The sequence below is a fragment of the Chaetura pelagica genome, unplaced genomic scaffold (genome assembly GCF_000747805.2).
Source record: "Chaetura pelagica isolate M959 unplaced genomic scaffold, ChaPel_1.0 scaffold1037, whole genome shotgun sequence".
Taxonomy (NCBI): Eukaryota; Metazoa; Chordata; class Aves; order Apodiformes; family Apodidae; genus Chaetura; species Chaetura pelagica.
The window spans coordinates 34535-41205 of NW_009953928.1; positions in this window are offsets into that span (position 1 = coordinate 34535).

The window sequence follows — 6671 nt, forward strand, 5'->3', positions numbered from 1 at the left end:
GCCTTGCTGTGGTTTTACAGGGGGTGGCTCACAGATGTCTGTCATGCTATGTTGAGAGGTCAAAAGGTGTTACACAATGGTAGAATAATGACATTATAGCCCTGCTGTCATCCCCTTGATTTTTGGTAACACAGTTGTCCATAGCATTCAGAAACAGCCTTCCTGAGAGGGTCTGAATGTTCACAGCTAACAAAGGTATTTTGCTTATTCCTTCATAGAAAAGCTACAAGAGGTATCTAATTGTCCAGTACACTAAGTAGAAGAAGAAATGTAAGGCCTATTGCATGTGCCTTCATAGCTAGTCACACTTCTACTCAGGCAGAATTAATCTCAGCAAATTGAGAGGTCACTAATTGAGGCTAAATTTGAACAGTAGTAATTAGAGGAATGAGTGAACTGTATTTTTCTCAAAGTAGATTTGATTTAATAAATTATGCTGCTTAGATGGCCACAGTTGCTACGAAGCAAAAAAGAGAAGGTGCTTTACAGAATTGCAATGGATTTGCTGGGTAACTGAGACCTGGATTGTGCTGATCTTCCACAGCTTTGATAAGAAAGCTTCAGCTCTCTGGGGATTCCCATAAGGAATCTGTCATACGTTTAACTAGCCACTTAAAGGCAATTTTGCATCCAAGGAGTCACCTGCAGAATGCACATAAGGAGGGTTTTAGGATATTGCTGAAGTGTAAACAATATGGCATCTACTTGCTCACTTACTGAATGGATACTGGGGATTGTCTTGCCTTCCTCATGAGTGTGCACAAGTAAATAACCCTAGTTGAGCTGACAAGTAATTGATAATACTTACTGACAGGTAATTTATAATTCATAAGGCCTGAGATTCCAAAAATCTTTTAGGTTAAAACAAGATTTGCAGGGTTGAGGTTTGTGACTGAGCAGGCAGTGAGATATACTGGCATCTCCCTGGAGTTAAAAAGCCCCAGCAAAATAAATAAATGCATAAATAAATGCAGTTATTTCGCAGGACAGCACTGATCAGAAAGCTGCCTAATTGCTTTGTTTCCTTTTAATATGCTAGACTGGAAGTCTGTGTGCAACAGCTAGTTGGCAACCTTTAAAAAAATCAGTTTAGAGAGTTACACAATAAAAACAAAAACCAGAACAGATCCTTCTATCACACACACTAGTGTAAGTGGATGTGGATGTAAGGGTAAGTGGATCTTTTCTGTAGAATTATGGGAAGCCATGTGCTCATTCACTGGAGAGATCTTTCCAGGTTGCAGTGAAGGCTCAAATTCCAGCTTATATCAAGGTTAAAGGGTTTTGAATATGCTTATTGCAGCATCCTTCAGTAATGCTGCTTTTTAAGGTTGTGTTTCCCACTTAACTACTAAACAGCCTACAACAACACAGAGTGCACAGGGAAAGGGAAGAGGATAAAAAAGTAAGCAGAAAAGTGGCCTTCAAAGGCAGCTGATAGATTCCAGCTCCTCTCTTCTGTTAGCTGGAACAAACCTACACTTAGGTGGATGTTGACAGTAAAGCTATAGCCATATTGCAGTTCTGTGGTGTCACTTTAAGCTGAATACATGTATCCAAGCCAGATCTAATGATTTGCAGTGAAGATTCAATGGTCCAGGTGTCAGCTGCCCTAGCAATTCAGTGTGATCTCTAGCTGGCTTGGACAGCCCGTGCTGAAGCCCAAGCTGTTACGTGCTCACTGCTCTCATTAATTACCAGTCTCAACCGAAGCTAACTAAGGTATTCCCTCATCTTGCAGACAGAACTAAATGAGTATGAAAGAGACTAAATCTGTAGTTCATCTGCAGAAGTTTAATAAGTGTTTTGCAGCCAGATCATTTTGTAGTCCATGTTGCCATGAAACTATAAAATTGAGAGGCACAGAGACAGGAACAAGTGCCCACTGATGGGTGTGTGGTACAACAGCTGCTTGTGCCAGCACTGCCACTTGAAAAGCCACATATCAAGCTGTGCCTTAATGCACCAGTTTTCACCTGAGCTCTGAAACTAGCCCACTGTAAAACCCACTCTTTGGAGTGGCTTTTTTAAGGGGACAAGTAGTCAAAGATTACGGGAAGATTGATAACTGCTGCAAAGCCTTGTCACGACTCATGCATTAATAGCTCAATGCTTTTCATGCTCTTATGCAAAATGCCAAATAGCATCTGAACAAAACCACGGCATAGGAAGTTCACTTGTGTTCCAGTATTCATAGATGATAAAACCTTACTAAAGGTTTTCAGTAAGTACTTTTCAAAATGGATCAAAAATCCATCCCTGATCAGCACTGCAGCATGGAGCAGTCACATGATGCACAAAATAATAGTTACCTTGCCATGAATTTTACTGTACTTGTGCTGCTGTCCTAAGCAGCTCAATCTTTAATCTGATTTTCTTTGTTTCTTATTTCAAGCAAGTCACTATAACAAAATTTTCAGTAAAGACTGCTAAGCCACTTGGCAGGTCTGGAATACTCAGGAGTTTTAACTATTCTCTTGCTCTTTCCAGTTGGCCAGGGTCCTGCTTGCTTTTAAGGAGGATTTTAATGTGCTTCTAATACAATAATATTGCACAGATCAGCTTGTAGTTACTGCTTTTTTTTTTTTTTTTTTTTCCCCCTTCCTGAGGCAGGTAAATCTTGATAAAGACTTATATGGGTTACTTTTTTAAGGAAAGTAAATCTTTATAAGCACAAATTCAAACTGAAGGTGTAGCTCATTTTTTTTGGAACCATCTGTGCACTGTGTATGTAATCACATTTCTGTTCTTATTGGATTTACTAGATACTTTTAATAAAGTGCATTAGGAGATCCACAGGGATGTGATCCACTCAGAGGATGTGACACAGCAGGAGTTTTGGCCAATGACTGTAATAGGAGCAGGTTCAAACAAAACCTGTCATCCTGTTAAGATTTACAAAAGCCTTCTCTAAGATGAAGAGATAAATAATAATCAAAAGACAGTTAAAAAAAACCTGATATATTGTGACTAATCTATATCTAGTTTGGATTAAACAGCATTTTTAAAGGGGAGAAATGTATCAAGAAAACACTTTGTATGCCCACCCTGAATACAAACCTGCTGAAAGTTACTTGTTCCACTGAAAAACATGGGTGGGATCAGTTCTAGAGATGGAACCAGCTACTGGGAATGAATCATAGCACAAACCCCACTGTTGGACCATCCACAAAGATCATCTCTATTTAAATTACAGTAGGTTTTTTGTGGGACATTTGTTAAAAAAAAAATCTACACCCAATTTCATGTTAGTGCAACAGTTGAGACAAAACTGGATCCAAAGACCAGTGGAAATAGAGCTGCCTGGGGACAGCTCATAGTCAGGCTGCAGAAGTGCTGGTCACTGGGTTAATGACACAGTGAAGCCCTTTTGCAGTATGGGAAAAGAAAACCCATTAGAAAAACCTACAGAGACATCTAGCTCTGTTACCCAACATCTGCACTTGTCTGCCATACCGTGGGATATTATGGAGATAAGCAAGCATGAGAAAAATGTTACAATAACCTTTAAAAATGGGAGACTGGAAATACAATGCTGGTTTTACTTGCAAAGTGTTTCTCATGCAAGTGTCCCAGGGAGATGGTTTATAATAAAGTTTGAATGAAATACAATAAAAATCAAATCAAAGCTCATTCACTGTATACTAAACAGAACAGCTCAGGTTTCAGCTTTGGTTTTAAAGCCAGGAGTAGAATTTACTTGATGAATTTCTGCTGCTGCTCAGAATTCCAAAATAGAAAAAGACAATAGCTCCAAAGTTAATTTACAAACAGTTTGGATTTAAAGGCTGATGTTGTCAAGAGATCAAATTGAAGGACCTGAAGAATTAAACAGCAAGCTGCAAATATCCATGAAGTAAACATAATTCAGTTCTATTCCAGGATCCAAAGCATAATTTTACATGTGCAACATTTTCTTCTCGAGTATGCACATGATTATTACTGCATGCAAAAAAATTAATGTATTAAATGTTTCATTTGCATGAAGAAGTTACGTAATTGCAAGCAAAGCTCAGCCCCTACTTTGTGTGCACCACAAGTTACACGTTTCTGTACAAACTGTGTCACTGAGTGCATGAGGTCATTCAAATCCAATATCCAAATATTAACCTGAAAAACAACAGCCCATGCAGATGCACGAGTCCGATGTCCATGTTGCTATTTTTTTAACTGCCATTAGAACATGCTAGCTTGGCTGAAGGGATCCAGCCTCCTTTAAGTCTTGAAAACCAGACAGCTTCCTCTGACCTGTGCTTTTCCATCCCCAAGTATAGGTTCAATGTGTTTTTAGAAAGGTATTTTTACTAATGCCTCATAAAATTCTAGATTAAATTAATGCCCTGTGCTAAAAGCTGTCTCTGCAAAGGTGTAAAGGCTTTCTCAGAAGGTTAATAGTGATAACTTTTATGCCTAGCCAACTTCCACAAGGTGACTGCTGCAATCAAACGGGCAGTGATTTTTATGTAAATGAGTCCATTATCAGAACTGTAGGTATCTGGTTACTAGACCATACACACTTCAGGGGAAATTGGCATCAATATGTCCAAGAAAAGCACTTTCTTCCTCAATGCTCTGAATGCTGCTGTTTGATTTATTTTTTTTTTCCCCTCTAAATAATGGTTCTAGGTCAATTGTTTCTGATGATTAGTCCTGGTTTGAGAAGATCATGCAAGAAAAAGTTAGTTCTTAATCTCTAGAAATATGAACATGTTTGAATTAGTTCTATTATTTTTTACAGAATCTAGTTAGATAAGCCCCAGTAAAACAAGTAGGGTATGAAAAATAACCATTCTGTGGGGATTTTTTTTTTTTACAGAACAGAATGTTGGGTATTTCAATAACCTTAAAAATGGCAGGAAGAGAACACATGGCAAACATTTAGACTTTCAAACCAGACTTTAATGTTGTATTAGCTGTGGGCCTTTCAGTCTTGCTGAAATTGTCACCTGTTGGTTCACCATGACCTGGTATAATTTGTAGGCTGTCAGAGGAGAAGCAGCCATTATCAATCTAGGCTGGAGCTCTGTGGCCAGCAGAAACCAATGCTGCATCCCTCAGGGAAGGAGGTAAAACCTTTTCAATCTTCTTGCATATTTTTCAACTGTCAAAATTGCAGGTACTGACACTGGCATCTGCCTGACTTTTTTTTTTTTGCTGATCTGCATCATTTTACCATGATTTGTCCCCCTCGTGGCACATTTTAGCAAACAGAAGGTAGCACTGCCATAATTGCAAAGCTGTGTGTTACCGTTTGTTTCTACTTGAAATGTTGAGGCTTCACTTGAAGATAAAGGACAAATGCTGGTCCTGTTGAAGTTTTGCTGTTGCTCTGTGACAAGATCAGGGTTTAGCCACTGGCTCCTTGTGTTACACAAGTGTCTGTTTTATCAGAGCCAGGATCCTAGTTACTGAGAAAGCACTGCTGTAATGCTGCCAGCTCAGAGCATGGCTGATTTAAGTTACAGTATTATAAGGTATTTTAGATATCTTATTAAGTACTGCCATCAATGCATGGAATAAAGTGATGTTCTAGGAGCACCTGGCTGAACAAATTGGAGAAACAGAGGTGTGAGTCATAACAAGAGTTCAGGTTCAAAACATTTCATGCAAAGCAGTACATTCAGTTAACCTCTCATGTTCTGATAGCAATGTTGGAAACTCTTAGAATTTGGGGAAGCTATGCTTACTTCTTTTGATGTATCCAGGGCAATTCTATTTAATCAGTGGTTTGGGTATCTCATTTTAGATATCTAAATTGGAAATTTTTTGCAAGTACCCACAGTTATGAAACACCCTATGATCTTCAGGGCAGGATCAAATTTTTCATTTCTTACCCATCTGGACTTAGGAGAGATTAATTTCATGCCTTATAGAAATCGCAGGTTTCATATTTTAGAATGCACTTCTTCAACTGGAAATCAGCAAGGCTAGAAGGAATTTACACTTTTTTTTTAAGGCCCTTTCTAATAAGGAATCATAGGGTTTGATTGGCTAGAAAAAAAATCACTCATTTCTTTGTTTCACTGAGACAAAAAGACCTTTTTATGTGGTCTCCTCCCTTTGCCCTGCAATAAAGTTCAAATTTATGTAAGAAAATGTTATTTTTTCAACCAGAAATGTGGTTCTCAACACCAGAAGATTCACTTTGCCTTTTGGCATGCTGCTTCAGGTTTTGCAGGCAAGCTGGGAGACCCTGCTGAGTGCAGACTACAGGGAAAACTCCAGCTCTGCTTGAATCAATGGAGTTTGGCTGTTGTCCTGAAGGAGCCTGCACTTAAGCCTCTTTTAGGTTAGCAGCATAATAACCAACTTGTTTTAGAAATGCTGTCTACTTAGGATTCCCTGAAGGTCATCCTCCTGTCTGTGCTCACCTGCCATTCAGACCATGAGCTTCCACTTGTGACCTGGGCAGCTTCACGCATGTTACTGCCTCCAGAGCCCATGTGTGGGTAGATAAATCAGTCAGGACATCTGACAAGCAACTGCCAGACAGCCTGAGAGACAGCACAGGGGAGGTATAAAGCAGGTTACATCTGTGGTTGCTCCCTGGAACGCTGTCAGAGCACTGGGATGCAGCTGCTCCATCTGAGAGCGCCTGCATGGAGCTCCCTGCTCGCTGGTCCCTTCAGGGAGCCTCATGAAGTGAAGGGATCTCTAAATGTAGCTGAACC